The sequence below is a fragment of the Sipha flava genome, unplaced genomic scaffold (assembly GCF_003268045.1).
Source record: "Sipha flava isolate LNK unplaced genomic scaffold, YSA_version1 208_pilon_pilon, whole genome shotgun sequence".
NCBI lineage: Eukaryota > Metazoa > Arthropoda > Insecta > Hemiptera > Aphididae > Sipha > Sipha flava.
Genome location: NW_020272815.1, coordinates 1014926 through 1034750, shown reverse-complemented (window position 1 = coordinate 1034750; position 19825 = coordinate 1014926). Strand labels below are relative to the sequence as shown.

The window sequence follows — 19825 nt, the reverse complement described above, 5'->3', positions numbered from 1 at the left end:
TAAACATAAATAAATAAATAACACAAAACAAAACGTAACGTTTAACAAAATATATGATATATCATTAAACAAAACATAACGCAAAACGGTATATATTGTATTCCATTAAACGAAATAATTAATTTCCAATTATTTAATAATACTTAGTAGTATTCAATTATTTATTCAATCCAAGAATTAATTTTATTCCGTATCCGGCTTATCCGGGAGATCCCGTATTAGATATTATTTTAAAATTTAATAAGAAGATATTAATAGAATAATTTAATTACCAATAGCTAATAATAGTGATACCCTGATAATATTGTACTGTACTATCTATACTACGGTCGAAATTTATACCATTCAAGTTATTCAACTATTGTGTTCGGTGTTCAGTTTGCTCAGATTTGTTCAGTCGTCACTCGTCAGTGTTTGTCTAATTGTTTAATATTTATATTTTATACTAATATACTTATAGTTTTAACGCGCATACGTTTTCTTTATATTAGTTAATTCATAGTTGAAATTCAAAATGTCAAAATAATAATCATGATTTTTTTTTTTATGTTTATTATTTTATTATAAAGTCCTTAGAGCCTAGGCAATTTATTAAATTTAATAATACATTATTATTTATTACTCTTAAGATTAATTATTATCATACTGTTTTATCATTTATTTTGTTTCCATTTCTTTACGAACTACCTATGTGTTATAATTTGATCTGTATCGCTGTACCCTATATTTTGTAAATATTATGTAATTGGGTTATCTAACCCATTTAATTAAATAAATAAAATTATACAATACCTACTTAAAACTCAAAATAGGGAAATTATGTCCCCAAAAAAAGTCACTTTTAAATTGCGGCCTGTGTACTTTTAAAACAGGTATATAAATGATTTTGAATTTTAAATAACGATAAACGCAAAAATTGTACAACGGTTTAATTCTGAATAACGATGAACACAAAAGTTGAATAACGTTTAAATTTTGAATAACGATAAACTTAAAATTTGTATAACGTTTTGATTGTAAATAACGTAGAACAAATTTTTTTTTTCAAATGCAAGCCCTGCTATTTATTGATTCCTATTACGATACTTTGATTTAAAAACACAAGTTGCGATTATGTATTTAATTTTCTATGTTTGTATATGCTGCATAATATCTCATCATGTGTGCGTAATAAATATTATAAAACACACACACACACACACACACACTCATAAACATATAAAGTACACTTGCAATATAATACATTTGAAGTCATATTATACACTGTCGTTATCGCACAAGTTCAGTTGAAGTAAGCTGTGCCGGCCACCGAATACGTGACCTAATTGAAACATCGAGGATTTTATCCTTCACCCCTCACAATTTTCGCTGTCTCTCTCTACACACACACACACAAATACACGCACACACGAAACTTACATCCATCACATCACCACCTCTACTATACTATGTAGTCTTTACGTCAGGACGTCGATTGTTTGGCAAAACTTTATAGTATATAATATTTATTATAATAAATAAATGTTTTTTTAGTATATAGTTATATTGTATAAGTAACCTAATTTCAGCAATATATGTTATCGTTTGAAATATCAGATGTACAACTTGTCATTGCGATATTAAAAGAACGACAAGAAAAGAAGACTTCGTAAATAGTAGTAGAGGAAAGGACGACAAATATACATGGAATTTATCTTGGCAAACTCGCAAATTAGCTATTTAGTATAGATTGCAAAAAATTGAATAAAATTAAAATTAATTATTATGATAAAACTTAAAATTGAAAATAAATTAATAGGATTAATATATTTGTCATAAGGTTTCAAACTAAAAATAACAGCTGATCGCCTTTGTGTTCACATATCCAGTCATAGACAATGCAAAAATCGACTTTAAGGATAAAATTATGTTACTCTACCCCCAATCACCCTATATACAATTATACTTAAATCCCCCCTGTTTGTTTATCGTACAATGACAGATATAATAATCATCCTACTACTAAATCCTGAGCTATAAGCCCTAAGTCACTGTCACCTTTACACGTGTATTATATACATACTCGCTGCATTCATTGCTGCATATTTAGTTCTTGTACAAAAATTAGTCTTAATATTAAATTTACATTTTAGATGAGAATAATGCACATGTACTCGTAAAATTAAAAATCACAAAATTATCGTTGATATACCATTGATAGACTCTTTGAATGATATTATGTTACACTTTTCATGTTTATAATTTATAAAATTAAAAGTTTATAAATTATAACTAAAATGTACATTCAAATTATCATTCTCTTTGATAGAACATCTTGTTTTTAACTAGGAATTAAAATTGATTAAACCATAAAATATAATTGTATTAATTGCTATTGTCGCAAGACTTCAAGGACCAAATCCATTCACAAATCTATTAAATGATGCTCCATAATTAAAACTTCTCGTGTTTGTAGGTAGTTGTTTAATTTTTTCTATCATCACAACACTGTCAAACGCAGTTGAATTTTCGTTAATCTTCTGACTTATGTTGCCAAAAACTTTACCGATTGAGTTTTAGTGAAACTGAGTTAATACTCGACAATAAAAATACAAAATATGTTTAAAAATTACATTTTTTCATATTAATATAATAATAATTTTGGCGAATAAAATATTACACAATGTTAAAAAGTTATAACTAACAAACGAAAACAAAAAACATAAGCAAATTGAAAAAAACAGCAGTAGACAATTAATAACATTTTTGTTTTAAGTTTTCATATAAATATGATAATTTGTAGCGCCGGGTGTAGGAAATTTGACGCCCAGAGCTAATGAAAATGCGCCCTTATGTAAGTGGAAGAACAGGGTATGTTTATGGCTTTTTTATTTTCATAAAGTTAGAAGCAAGACTTATTCTAAAGCGCAGTTGGGCTTATTTTGCGTATTTGGAAAAGGTAGATGCGCACTTGATAATAAACTTTTGCATAAATGATTTTTAATTCAATGTTGTTTAGTGTTATTTTATACATTACATTATGATTTATAAACAAAGTAAAAAGGAAATTTATTAAAAAATATTGAAAAAAAATACTTTGAACACGAATGTAAATTGTTTTATATCTTTTAAATACATTGCATTTTAAATTAATTCACATAGAAGCTACACATTTTATCATTTTTAACTATAATTTTATAGTATATTTTGATAGGCTTATTTAAACAAAATTCGTAGTTGATAAAAATCCTTAGAATAATCCCTGGTTAGAAGCATCCTTATACCAACAGTGACTAAGCATTTGCCCCTCCCCTCTGGTACTGATATCATTTATATTTTACGTACATCGTTTTAGAGCAACTATGGTTATCAACATAATCTTACCCATATAATAATAATTAATCATTAAATCGTTTTCATTCTCCATTTCAATTTAAAATCATTGTGCGACAGATGATCTAGTTTAGTTTTTGCCACCAATTACCAAGGGACCATTTTGATTCACAACAGTGTCGGTTGAAATAGACGTATTCGTGTGTATACAATATGACAAAACCCCGAACGTATATGAAGCGTGATATTACACGTACATGGATATAATAATAAAACGTATAATATACAACTCTATGCAATGTTTATAATTATGTACTGGAATGTGTTGCCTGCCCGCACTCACAATTATTATTATAAACAAGCCAAGATGACAACAACGTACATATTAATATATATATATATATATGGGGTACGCTGTTACCGTTAGTCAACCAGCCAGCTATTTAGTTCAGTGCATGCGTGCGTTTGCGTGTGTGTGTGTGTGTGTGTGTGTGTGTGTGTCCTAATCGATTTGAAATGTAGTAACGATTTCTCTCTCTCTCTCTCTCATACCAATCTATCTCTGTGTACAGTTCTTATTTTCTTATATAATCGTCGTCATCTATCGTCGTTGACAAGTTATAAAAAGGGGAAATATACAATATAATATGAATAATTTAAATGAAAAACTGGCAACCGGTTAATTAAACTTTAGTATATGTCGGCGAGTAGTAGCAAAATCATTGGCCGTCCGTCGCTGATCGACAAACATGTTTTTTTCTTTCCTTTTTTTAACACTGTTGAGCATCCACACACACACACATACATATACGTTTGTGTAAGCATATATATTATTATTATACGGACATACGTGAGCAATAACGTATGTATAATATTATAATATCGCGTTGTATAATAATATACATATATACATACGACATTTTAACATTATAATAGAAGGAACTATTTCACATTATATTTGAATATGATATTCGTTTTCCCCCTAACGCGCGCACACACATACATTCCAAACCACCGTTGTTGGTGGTCATAATTTTTAATTCGAATCTCAGAGCGACGACCGGACGCGCGCATATAATATGTATAATAATGTAACACATTTATATACGGACAAACGACGGTTGAAAAATCATAAAAAAAAATTAAATTCGACCGGTAGTTTTTTTTCCGTCTCGTTATTATATTATTGTGTATGTGAGTGTGTGCACAGGTGAGTTGATGGTTGCAGTGGCGGAACAGGTGCCACGTCGTCTCCTCGGTCGAGATTTCGGAAGAATAAAAATAGTATATATACACGACAACGAAGTATACATACGTACCGATTTATATGTATAGAAAGCGATAAGTTGAATGAATGACGCGGGCACGATATCCCGCGCTAGGGTGAGAAATAATATATTCCGATAAAAAATACGTATGAAAAAAATGTAATAATAAAAAATACCAATTCTTATTACCTTTTTAGTATTATTATTTTTATTATTTTTTTTTTTTTTTTACTCCACCATTCATTTGTGTCGTCGTCATTTCTTTGGGAATAATATTTATTACCGTCATTATTATTATTATAACTAAGGTAATTTCTTATTTCTCTCATCCCTAAACTAAACTCTACCAGTATGTTGTACATGACCGTTATACTCGTAGGTACACATGTAAAAACTTACCGAACGGTAGCGCTGATAATATATGCAGTACGAGTATACATAGTAAAATAATTAGTCTACATTGAACTATGCGCTATTTGCGATAACCATAATGCGTAATTCAAATTTCAAATAAATTTTACATTATTACAATATTAACCACGCTATAACCATATATGGATAAAGCATATATAATATCGAATAAAACTGTTCATGTTTAACTCTCTTGATGTAGTATTTTAAACTTTTCGTGTTTAAATTATCCATGATTATCGATTAGCATCTATATCCACCAATAATTTTTGCAATAAACATTTTCGAAATTGAGAATTCAATCCACTTTTTTTCATATCAGAAGTTTGTACACAGATTCATCTATTGTTTTCGCCCCAACATCATTGAAGGACTTATAATACGACGAAATATTAAAATATTCAGTTGTGTCAATTACACCCCAAGATCACTGCGAAACATGTAACAAATTGTACTAAAACTTCATAAATAATAATAACTATAATATGGTTCTGACGTGGTACGTTATCTTTTCTCAGACATATAATGCGGATATCTTCCACTACACCTATGTAGATGTAAAATCGTGAATGAAAAGTGACGGTAACACAGTGATTACGTATTGACATTTGACACATAGGGTTACGTGTTTAAAACCCGTAGTGCTGCATCATTTTTCACTCAATTTTTACACTCAAAGACAGAGGCGTCGAAACGGTTGATCTCGTGAATGATTTTAATGTCGATTTTGCATAAATTTATTTTTAGGCCATGCGAACGAAAATTTACTGTGGTAAATTAAATACCGAACCATACTCTGATGACCGTTTGGAGTAGAGCCTTCGACTAACAGTCAGTAGCTATTCACAAGATTACGACCAATTAGTCGACGAAATGCAGTGTCACATTTTAAAAATATTTAATTTAAATTTAGAGTGATTAGTTTTAAAATATTCATTATTATTTATTCATTACTATATTTTAGTTTTATAATTTATACAAGTATGTATGTGTATCAATATTAAATATAAATAAAAAAAATTCTACAAATTTTGTAGATATATCGGTACCTGAATACGAAATTATACAGAAATAAGGTATTAATTATTAAATAACGCATACTCAATATAAAATTAAAAAAAAATGTTTAGAAGTCGAACCTCAAAAGTGTAGCATATTTTTAGTAGATCTCTGCCGAAAAAAGTTTGGTTGCTCCTGCCCTATGTCACCTATTAAACTATGTCAGTAAGTTTTGTTTATAGATAGGTCAGAAAATATATTCTTAAAATCAATAAAGTGCTGTCTATCAAAATTAAATCGATTTAACAAACTTTATGACTTTAGTAACATAAATATATTATTTATAATTTTGAGACCTTAAATATTGAATAATTAACTATAAAATTCATACACACACACACACACACACACACACACACACACACACACACACACTTATCTCGATTGTTTAACATTTGACGAAAATTTCAAACAAGTATTAATTTCAAGCAACTTGAATCTAACAAATCACAAAATAAAATTGAAGCAATGCAAAAAGCAAATGCACAAAAATTTTTTACCGAACATTAAAAAATTTGTTCAGTTGTTTTTCACACAACCTATTACTTCTATAAATACAGAATACATGTTTCTACTATCAAAAGAATAATTTAACTTATATATTTAAATGTATGATTTTGATGTTATACCCGGTGGACCTCTCCTTTTGAAGATTTCTAGCTACGTTACTGTTTATTTCTATTATTATACAAAAATAAAATATTGCATTTTCTATTTCATACAAAAACTGCAAAAGTTTGCTTTTGAATCACTAATCACATAGCTCGGGTTCAAATCCAATTACGAATATATATAATATTCAATAATTTAATTAAAGACTTATCAATAATATTATTGAATTTTTACTTTCCATGAACGCATAAAAACTAATTATTATATATATATACTTATTATTTACACTGATTATTATTTATAAATAATAATTATTTACAGATTTACAGAAGCAAAACGATGTTTATGACATTTATTTTTTAGATTTATTTCAATACATAACTTGGTAAATATATACTTCTGAATATTGAGACATTTATTTTTAAAACAAGGTTACTTGTTTGACACTCTTATAGTAATTATTAGGACATATTAAATATTCAATAAATGTTAAATACAATTTTTTTATAAGCACTAAAAACTATATGTAGTTACCGAGAAACGCCAAGAATTGTTTTTCGATTCTAATGATTTATTATTGCTTTCAAATATAATATAATAGTTGATGAATGTTAAGCATCCAGTTTCTGAATTCCGTCTATATTTTTATTCAAATCATTATTGAATAATTTGAATTGTCGAGAAAACACTTTTAAATTACATGATATTACGATTAATTTTTTTTCTTAAAATAAATTGATTTAGGTCGACTTAATCATTATTAGTTGAGGGATTGTGTGATTTTAATAATACCTATTAAAATATACAAATGAGTTGTAACTCTGTACACTCTTCGAATGTAACTGTACTCTTAGTCTCACAACGATTTGTCTCTTTTTTTCTATCTGTAGTTGTTTTCCAAACTAGATAAATAATAACACTGTTCGCCAACTAATAATATAAAATAATATAAGTTAATACATATTTAGGTAGTGGTAATTTATAACAGCAAATGTACTATTAAATGATTTAATCGAATGGTATCTAATAATTTATTGAATATCATACAAATTTTGAAAACTAATTTGATTTCGCTAGAAATATAATACGGCAAGTTATCATGCACGTGTGATTGACTGAAAATTACCATTTTTAACCATCCCATGAAAATAAAAAAAATTCAAAATAAGTTATCAAAAAATATTAAAATGAAAATAAAGTGAAACTAAAATAACGATAAATTACTGCTTTTTTTCTCATATAAATTACTGAGTACGAATATCAAAATTAAAAAATTAATACATTTAAATACCTAATTGTACGTTTATAAAAAAATAAATCACTATTTGACGAGTTTAAATGTATCGTATGATCGTAGTACAACAGAACAGTAACTGTAGTACTTGTTGGTACTCAATGATCGTGGCCCCTGAATTCGAATGGCAATTAAGCACATCGCTAACCAATAACTTCTATCATAAATCATTGTCACACCGTCATTCTGTTACCTCGGTCAAATTTACAGTAGTTGCCGCGTATAGTAGGAACCTATATTTATACATATATAGATATAAATAGGTAATCGTTGAATATGTATACATATATGTATCTCAACTGTTACTACTCTATGTGCATCTGCGTAAGTTTATTGTCTGACTCGACGGTCATCGTCATTTCTCGTATGTCTAAGTGCGACTTGTCGTGACTTCTTTTAACTTCCGATGCCGCCTCTAATTCACAGTGCACACTTTCGTCAGTCGTTACTCGTGCGCGAGTTCGTATATTGTTGTTTCCATCGTTGAAATATAAATAGTAAACAGTAGTAGTCACAGCATAAGAAGCGGTAGTTGAGATCGCAGAATATTATAAAGGAATCTAGCTAGTTTCTAAAGTAATCGTTAAATTAGATCAAAGAAGTATAAACAGCCGCGTCTCTATAGATTTTTACGCTACACAGACTACAACTCGATTCAAGACGGATTTTCAAGACGAAATTTAATTGCGCTTTAAAATCGGAATATCAAAGTTTCTACCAAAACTTAGTAGTTTACTTGGTCAAGGCATAATGCTATACAGGAAGTGAATATTGTTATAACTGCAGCATTTTTAATGTGATAATATTTGTAATGGAAAAACAATTTGGACAGTATTAAATAATTAAACGATCAAGAATGCGATGTAAAAGTAACTTCTGTAAGTATCCAGTAAAACTACCTAAATATCTATTCCAATTGTCATCACATTAAATTAAGAACTGATTTTGATGTGTCAATGATTAAAAAAATTTAACTGAAATAAGCTACGGAACTTATCTCGAGAACTGATGTATATGACTCTTATACATAAATACAATAGTCAAAAAATATTTTATTTTTATTTATACTAATTATAGGTACATTTAAAGTTCTAATATGCAAATAGTTATGGGTTAAGGACTTAAAATATTGCAATGCAAATTAAGATTACAATTGAGAAACGAGAGACAGATAATTAATCGTGTATATTCTAATTAAATAATGAATCAAATAAAATTATTTTGTTTCTGTGAATAATAGTCACTGTACTCGTAATTATATAATACTTTCAATTATTTTCAATTAAAATATAGAACAGACGACTTATTTAGAAGCAAATTTAATTACAATACTTTAATTAATTATAATTAAAATTAAAATATTAATTAAAATATTTCGGTATTACTTAAATAGTGAGGTGATTTAAATAAATCAAATTTTTATTACAATACATAACTTTTATACGTCATTATTTTTATAATATGATAATTTAAATTTTAAATCTACGAAATACGAGTATACGAAAAACATAACAAAAGATGAACATTTAGACTACGTTCTTTTTTTCACACTTATAAGTTATTAGTAATTACTAATAAAAGCTCTAATACACCTTATTGTGGTAGTATAGTATCAATAATATAATATCACAATTTCAATATTTTTAAACGTAGGACACGTATGATGAGTGTAAGTAAACCTAATTTAAATGATTTTCACAGTTCCTTATGGTTCAACTTATTGAAAAGTGTGTTTTGATACTTATGGACTTATTCTTAGATGAAAATTTACAAGACTTTCGAAAATATATTAGCAAGCATGTGTTGGACATCATAAAAAAGATGCATAAAGATTTTTAATAAAATAATAAAATAACAGTATGAACGCGCGCGACATATCACTTTGTCAGATAAACTGATTAACTTCAGTATATATTGTTTTATGTTTTTTTAGTAATCAACAATAATATTCACTTTGATCGCGCCGATTTGCGAATCTTATGATAATATACGTATCTAGGTGTGGTGCCAATTTGGATTATTGGATATTTCAGATTCATCGTCATTTCAAATTCGATAAGTGTGAGATAACGTGTATACATATTATTTTGACGCGCGCGCGCCTCTTTTACGACCGAACAAACACCAATTTTATGATCGCAGAGAGCAACAGTAGTAGTAAAAGTAGTAGCAGTAGTAGTAGTAGTAGTAGTAGTAGTAGTAGTAGTAAACTTAAGTATAAATAAACGTTTAGTAAATGTAAAAATATATTAACATTTACAAAAAAAACTTGATTCTTATTTTTTTCTTACGGAATATAAATTGTCATATTTGGCGGCATTCGGGCGGCATCCTGAAAGAGTCACCAGCCAACGCCCACCACTGATAATAATAATAATAATAAAAAGAAGACGACGTTTTCGTTCGGTAGCTAATGCTTTATATACACATATAGGTGCATACGACTACTGCTACCGGTATTTGGTGGTCCATTGTGTACCTCTTTAATATTAGCTAATTCGGGGTGTGTGTATGTGTGTGTATGGTGTGTTTGCAGGCCGCCAGTTTTCTTATGAACAGACAGCTATATGTATGTATACGCTGATACTCGGTTCTCATAAAAAATGTGTCACTTCGTAAATGAAATATGTATTTAAATGTGTGTATGTGTGTGTGTGTACTATACAAATAGTAATTTATATATGAAGGTACATATGCGAGCACATAAGTAATGCCGCTATAAGAACACACCGGTAATAATGTATTTTTTTTTTTTTTATTAGATTTCCCGATAACTTGTATCTATTTTAGAAAATTAAACTTTTATTCAATGCATTACTAAACGTTTGATCTAAAAGTCTATGTGTTAATTTATAACTGCCTAATCACAGGTGATTTGTCCCGCCATCGAAGTTTTTATTAAACTTATAATTTTATTAAGTAATATTCATATGTAGATATTATTAAAATTGGAATTATAGGTACCGAGTGAAATTCCTTTATTAAGTTAACTCCATTATTCGAATACAATTGAAAAATGTGAAGGATATAGATCATTCTAATTGAAATAACTCAATATTATTTTACATATTCTTACATATTTTGGTATTTATACATATTTTTACATATTTTAAATTTTTTTATTAATTTTTTACGACAATAAATATTATAAGCCTTGTCAAAAAAATTTTTTTGTAATTTTTAATATTAAATTAAATTAATGTATTTTTTTCGATATTTATATATTTTGGATTTTTTATTTTATATTATAACAATAAAATCCGTTCCCTAGTTATGATAGTATACTTATAGAAACAAAAAAACTCACAGCATAAATTTACTACCCGTATATTAGTCAATAAAAAAAATTATTTTTAAAATATCGTAATGACATCACTTTATTCTTCTAAATTTAAAATATAACATAAATTCACTATGACAGTGATATTAAAATAAATAAATATATTTTTACTTTTTGACAATATTTTGAAATTCATATAGTTTCTATAATAACATAAACTTTTACATTATACTCATATGTTATCATATGTTATAATTAATAGGGTATATTCAAAAATAACAATTATTTTATAGAAACTAGGTAGGCCAATCATTAAAATAAATATCAATATAATAAAAATATTTCCATTTTTTTTCTTTTTTGGAAAATACTTTTCAGAGCCAAAGTTAAAATATTAATCTCACTAAAAATACAAATGAATTATTAATAATACATTTCTAAAATAAATATTCAAAGTTTAATTTTTATTAGTAAAATCAATTTGTCTTAAATTATTACTTTATTATTATTAATAATAATAATACTATTACTTTAACTACTATTTTAGTTTATTTTTATATTAATTATACCTAATAGTATTTATAATTATTTAATTTATTATATTAATTTAATATTTAACTTGTCTACATTTTCAATTGAGATTTTTAAACCATGGAATTAAAAATCACCATAAAGAAAATTAATTAAATGGATGATTTGGGTGATTTGATTGTTAAGATTATGAGAAAAATCAGCATGATTGCATAGTGATTTAAATTAATAAAAATAGTTAGTTTTGCTATAAGTAAATGTTACCTACATGTCTTCTTGTGTATAACATGTGAAATTATTATAAAAAAAAAAATGAAAAACCACGTTTTAAAGAACCAAGTTCTAAATTTTTTAATTTTTAATTGTATGTTATTGTTTCGTAACAAACGCAAATTAAAAAGAGAAACGCCTATCTATAATAATACAACTAGATTATTTTGATAGCTGATATTGACTTACAATCAAGTTGGGCAAACTAGTAGTACGCTTGCATCTTATCTCTATATGTCACTCTCTCAAGATTATGCAGTGTAACTTGTTAGAATACCAATCAATACCATCGATCAATGATAATATTAAATTAGTAACAAATTTACGGTATAAGACATAATGATCGATGATATGTATACAGATCATTGGTCGTCGCCACTGAAATCCGGTTCAATCTACAAAGTTACAACTATCACTGGTTTTTGGCTTACATTAAACACGATGCGACATCCTTCGTATTTTAATAATGCATCTAGTAACTAGATGCTAGACTATCCGAGCCACTGGAATATGAAACTAGAATCTAGTTAACGTCCCTTGAACATCAACGCGAATTAAATTTTTAAGACTTTTTATTCAACCAAAATTATTTTATCGATATTTTATGAAAAAAATCTAAGAAAACATAACATTTTAAACTATCTATAAATAGCTAAAATAAAGTTAAAATGTTTTAATTTGGGAGAAAGGCGTAGGCGAAGGAGAAGAAGAAGAAGAAGAAGATGAAGATGAAGAAGAAGAAGAAGAAAATTAAAATGTTTTGAAAACTTTATCATCCATCAATAGTAGACGGTGATACCGGTGGTAGGTCAAAATATGAAAATTTCAAGTATCTTCAATTGTTATTTGTTGAGTACGAAGAAAACAAAAATTCAATTTTGTCGAAAACCGATAAACTGGGAATAATACGGTAATTATTATTATAACATTTCGTCAGTTTTTTGGGATAATTAAGAATGCTATTAGGAATTTTATACAACTACCTTGTTTAAAATACCAAGTAGAAATTGAGATCTATCTATATCTATAAATGTGATGGTCAAAACCGTGTACACGGTCATAAAAAATACAAACATCATGATGAAACCGGTTGTATGACATAAGCGCCAAAAGTGCAAAAAGTATATATAATTTGCATCACAATTAATATTTTATATATTTTATATAAGTATTTCAAAATATTTTAAATTTTCAATAATTGATCAAATATATTGTACTTAAATATAAATGAAAATAAATATAGTTTAAATAAATTGCTTGATTTTTTTATCAAAATGTTTTTAAATATTCTAAACGACTTATTTACATCATATTAGTAAGTACCCATTAAATTATGTACCCATAAAATTATAATTGTTCAATTATATCATCGTGATATATCCTTAGTTTTTTGTTAGGAGGAAAGTTCAAAAATAGACATGTTTTGCTTTGTAATTTTTATAATACATAAATTATCATATCAATGAAACCGAGCCACAAAAAATTGATCCTCTAAATGTCGATGATATAATTCAACTGCATTTGTAGATTGTATAATCTCATTATCCGCAATTTCAGCCCACATTTTAGAAGTAAATATACTAGAATATGTTACTAAAATTTTATCAGTCTATGTATTAAGTTAATTGATTGATATTTAGGTACGGTGGACATTAAATCTGCAAAAGCATCAGATACTTTGGTGCATGGAAGATACGTCAAACAAAAAAAGAATTTTAGCGCTTTCGAACGGTAACATTTTTTTTTCTTATCTTATTTTGGCATTTATATCTTTCACCCATATAACCAATACAGTTCTCGTATCACTTTGTATTTAAAATACAGTACAATACTAACTATATGTAAATTATGTCAAGTAACATTTAAGTATATATTTGAAATAATTTATTATTAATAATAAACACTAAAACTGACTGAGTGATCTTTAAAATTTTCATTTATAATTAGAGCAATAATAATAATAATTTATTTTGCAACAAAAAAAGTAAAAGTTAAAAAACAAATAAAAATAAAAAAGTTGCAAGTTCATCCAATCATATTCTTGAAACAGATGAACTGAATTGATATTACAAGAATATTAGAAAAAAAATGTTAAAATTAGAATATTTAAAATATTAAAAAATAAACGTAGACAAATTAATATACATTTAAATATAGGAAAAAAAATTATTTAAATATTTCTCATAGTTATTGAAGTTATTATGATTCTCTAAATTAATACTATATTTACGTAGTAAAAGATTACTTCTAGTTATTAGATTTTAAGTTTTGAAATTAGTGTAAAAACATGATAAAATTAAGTTAAATTTATTTTTCAATTTAGTACTACACAAATGAGAAGGCTCAAATATTCTTATTTTATTTTTAAACATAAACAATAAAATCACCAGTTCAAAAATTTGAACAATTAACTCAGAATAAATTAAACTCGTAGAATACAATTTTGGTTTTCCTAATATGATTTAGTCAAAAAATTAATATTAGTAAGTAAGACTTTAATATGGATAAAGTATGTACAGCCCCACACAAAAACACCATAAGAGAACACCGATTAAGCTTGAACAAAATAGATAACTCTATAAATGTTGACAATATGCATATTTTTAAGTAATTTAAACTTATATAATCATTTTCTAATATGATTGTTTACGTAAAATATATGTTCAATACATATTAATCTATAATCAAAGAATATCCAAAGGTATTTAATAAAATAAACTCGTTTAATTGATAATCACATATGACAATTTAAGTATTTACAATTAAAAGAGCGTATACAAAGAGAAATATTAGGATTTACATGATATTAATTATTTATAATATTAAAACCATATATGCTTAGAGTACCTTGATTATCTTGGAAATCTTGATAACCATATGGAAATTGAAGTAAAATCTCATGTCAATAATTAATCATATTACTTTACTATTTTATTCTTTGAGTATTATTTCCTCCTGATCACTTAAAACACACAAAAATTTGACTATGGGTAAAATCAACAGATCGATTTTGAATTCAAAATACACAACATACATATAATATTATGTTAATTTAACTAGGAACTAATTTTTTAGGCATTATTAAGTATTAATCAACCATAATAGGTTTCTTGGTACGAAATTATTGAGAGTAATTCAATTTAAAATCGCTTTTTTATTCTTAAAGCTTAACCTTTATAGATGTTTATATATGATATGTTTTATATAACCAATTGTTAAACATTTGATCAAAATAATTTAAATTATATTACTATTTTAGCATACAATAGAGCTACTTTTTTATAAAGCTGATTTTTAATTTTTTTACTTATTTTATTTTATAAGTAATGATTGTATATAAGGAACAACCAATCAACTTTTAATTTATCCAATCATTTTAATTATGTTACTTTACTTCAACTCATTTTAAACAAATAATAATGAATAACCGTGCCTAATTTTCATATTATCAATTATCACGTGCCTACGTGCACCACCTTATATAAGAACGGCACGTGATACTATTGTTTTGTCCACCACGTCGGTTTTGATTGGCGTTTTCTAATATTGTTTTTTATTTTAACGATAAATTCTTATACATGTATCCTTAAGAAATATACATAATATATACACATTCAATAATAAACTAATATTATATCGTGATATCGTGGGTGTATTTTTTAGGTATAAATCCGAGTGATTTATTTCCAATTGTATACATACTACATATATGTCACACGTGTCACTGAAAATTATCTTTATGCATTTGTGCAGGTGGCTCATGACTATGACATTCTGCGTACTGTATATTTCATTGCTACAGTTACTTTTTCAAAGCTTTTAAATTTATCCTTTCCACCTTTTTTTCGATCAATACTTCAGAAAATTACAATATACCAATATAAATGAAACTTCCCGATTAACGACTGCAATAATATTTCTCTTTGTGATACGTAGAAATCACTTGTTTTCTTTAAATGATAAGTATATTACATCTACAAGTATTATACTACAAGACCCGCGCCTTTAAAATTAAGAACCACTTCGCTACATGGAGTTAACCACAATGCTAGTATCCATACCCGCCTGGAATATTTAGTTTAATTACTATAGTAGTATAGATAACATATTCAAACACTAAACAGGATATTGTTTATCATTGGCCAAAAACAATACTTTTTATATGATTTATCTAAACCAAGAAATATATAAATTTAAATAGTTGAGGTTTAGAACAAGGGTGGCCGACCGCAATAGTTGAGAGAAAAATAAGATATGAATCCAAATAACAAGTGCAGGTATACACAGAGTCAATAAAATGCGTGTGCTGTTAAACATTCTTCATACGTTAATTCCAATCATTGACTTCGTATTCAATAATTAATAGTTAATATAATTTTAATACAAAAGTAAAACATGTTCATGATTTACCATTAACTTTGGAAATTTAATAGGTATTGTAAAATTGTTACAAAATAATAAGTTTTCGAATAAGGTAGATTTTACGTTATTATATCATATAATCAATGATTATTAATCATGATACATTTATTATAGAAATTAGAAATACTGCTAAATTCTACTTGAAATTTAAGATAATATAATACACGACACCGTACCAACTCACAATGCTTATATATTTCGCGACTATTTAAATTCACAGTTTTAAAATCACTGGCTAGGAACTTACAGACCCTGTATGAAATCTTAAAGAAGTTATGGGGTCACTTAAAACAATTGTGTATGCTGATCGTTCAATAAATCTTCAAAATTTAAAAGATAAAATAACAGCACCATACAATCAACTGAACAAATTTCAGGTGTAAAGAATTAAGAATTTATCAGGCGTGTTGAATCGTGTTTTGCTCACGGCAAACAGTTTGAATAATTGATACTTCAAGTTAATTAATAACAAAATAAACTTAGACTTAAATGAAAATTAAATATTTTATTAAATATTAATTAATTACAATAGATTCATTAAATGTAACGATATAAATAACATAATTATTTATATTTTTTCTGCTAAAAGTTATAATTCTAGCACAAATGAAAATAAATATTAACAGTAGTTAAAATTATAATAACGTGTAAACATACCCTACATAAATAAGAGTGAATATTTTAAGCCTAAATAATTCTAGAATAATTATTTTCAGAAATACAGTCAAAAAAGCGGAAAATCGCACGCTTTTTATATATATATATATATATATATATATATTTTTTTTTTTTTTTTTGTTAATTTGCCAATATAACATAAAAACTATTTACAAAGTTGGTTAAACTACTAAAATTCATTAAAAAAATTAGATGAAAAATAATTAGTTATTGGTTAAAATTAGTCGTTGTCATTTAAGAAAAAGGAAAAAGTTGCACTGTAAATGCACTTGTCTAATTATATTAAAAATGCAAGTCATATAATTGCTTATGCAATGAGAGAACATTTTCTTTTAACATTTTACGTTTTAGTACTTATAAGATAGTGCATGTATTTTTTTTTTTTTATTATCTATGTTAAAATGTTATCATAAGTATGTTTTTGTTACAATAGCGATAATAGCATAGCAATTGCATTATGGAACCATATTTGCTAATACCAATATTTTTTTAAAATCCCTTCATACTATACGCCTAGAGTATTGAAGAGACCACTGTGTCAAATTTCAAGTTTATACATTTTGTATTTTTTGAGATGATTTATATATAAAAACCAAATACTAATCAATCACTGATTACATCTAAAAAAATACAAATCGTATGAATTTGCAATTTGACATAACAGTCTTTTTAATACCTTAAACGTACATTAAGAAGGGATTTTAAAAATTATTGACCCAGATGAAGATGGTTTCATGATGCAAATTTATAGTCATAGTTTAGCGTTTTTGGCTAAGTGATTTTTTTTCTTCAAATTTAACACTTCGTTTTTACCCCTTTTTATCCACTTAGGGATTGAATTTGGAAATTCTTTCTTATTTCACATATAGAGTGTTAGTGGAATCACTATGTTAAATTATAGATTCATACGATCTGTCGTTTTTTTAATGTAGCGATGATTATTGAGTAAGTAGTATTTGGTTTTATATATATATATATATTTATTATGATTGATATTAATTTTTAAACACAAATCTACAATTTATTGTATTATTAGACAATGTATTCAATTGAGTCTAGATTTCCGTAAGTATATGTAATATGATATACGATGATTATTCGGTTAATACCGTTATACGATTAGAAAATTTCTTTTCGAGTATTCATCGTTCGATTAACAGTCGTACTACACTCTCAGATTTCTCGATTAATCGATTATAATCGAAAATCGTACAAATATATTATATAATATAATCGTACATTAGATTATTTTGAAAAAAAAAATAATTGCGCGGCACTAGCTATACACTAATAATAATTTATGACAGCGGCACAACCAAGAGGATGAACACTACCTCTAATATGAGAGCAAATAAAATATTAGATATTCTTGAAAACTTTTGTAAGGATTCCTCCGCCTCCTCTTAAAACGGATTCTGGTCACGCGCTGATACACAGATCAGTGGCATAGCTATCACAGGGCAAAGCGGGGCAGCGCCCCGGGCTCCAGAGCACAGGAGGCAACTTGGACATTTCTGACATTATACTTCCTAACAATGTTGATGGTATTTAACGATAACTCCGAATCGTACGTGATGGTTCCAGTAACAATCAGTATTGAAGCGGAATAGTAATACAGGCAATATTTGTTTGTTTTTTTTTTCTTTTATAATAGGTGCCTAATAAACTGAATTTTCTTTTTACTCTGCACATCTGTTATTATTATCTGACAATTAATGTTATTTATAATTTCGTAATAAATAAATATTCACGTTTAAAAAAAAATATATATATAATGTGTATACCTTGAATTTCCATTTAAAAATAATATCAGTTAGGGAGCCTAGTTTACATACGGCACCGGGGCCCTTTTCCGTGTAGCTACGCCACTGACGCAAATCATACTTGCACACGGTACATCGTATTGTTTAATATTATAATTTGTAAATATCATGCGTAAAAGAAAAATATTTACCTGATGGAAAACGCATTTGCCGATTGGTAGATTATTGAATAATAATTATTTTATAGTTGTGGATCTGTTTTGTTTCGTATGTTGCCCACGAAATCCGATATCGCGTCGGCGACGGGGCAGTTAAGCCGAGCGAAAAACCAAAACGAACGACGGTCGGCGAACGGCAACGCTAACGCGAACGGACGACGGAAAGATGGAGGTTCGGAAAATAGCAAACGGAAAACTCATACGGGGACAAAGTGCGAACGACGCGCGTATACCGCAATAACCGCAGTAAAACGAGTGACCGACTACCGCGTATGTATTATATGCACGCACACACGTTGGCGCGGTCGTCGCAGTCGAGTGCGTGTCGGCTCGGACGACGGACGCACAGCTCGCGACGACAACCTGTGGTCCGGACACACCTCTACTCCGCCGCGCCTCTGCGATCGGCCGTAAACAATGATAACGGATAACGATCGGCGATAATGATAATGACACGAGATAGTATGACGATAATAGTAATGCGCGGCGATCGTGATGGCCGCTGCAGTCGCCGCTTCTACTAAAACTGCATACGCGATTCAACGTAGCCGCGGCGATCGTGCGTCGTTTTCCTTCTCTTCTCGCAACGTCATCGTGTGTATACGAATACGCACAACACACGGCACGTTTTACGCGTTTTTTTCTCCATCGTGGGTTTATTATTATTTTTTTTTTTTTTTACACATATTATTCTAATACGCATTCCG

General features: G+C 27.6%; 1 protein-coding gene across 3 annotated transcripts in view; it reads right to left on the bottom strand.

Moving 5' to 3' along the window:
- Positions 1–19585, bottom strand: part of LOC112682666 (homeobox protein OTX1-like) — a 186010-nt gene extending 166425 nt beyond the window's left edge. The window contains exon 1 of one of the 3 annotated variants that reach the window (XM_025553341.1): positions 19092–19585. The gene's annotated coding sequence lies outside the window, so the exon portion shown is untranslated. The remainder of the gene's footprint in view (positions 1–19091) is intronic. The other 2 variants (XM_025553346.1, XM_025553345.1) reach the window with 2 other exon arrangements.
- Positions 19586–19825: the final 240 nt, after the last annotated feature.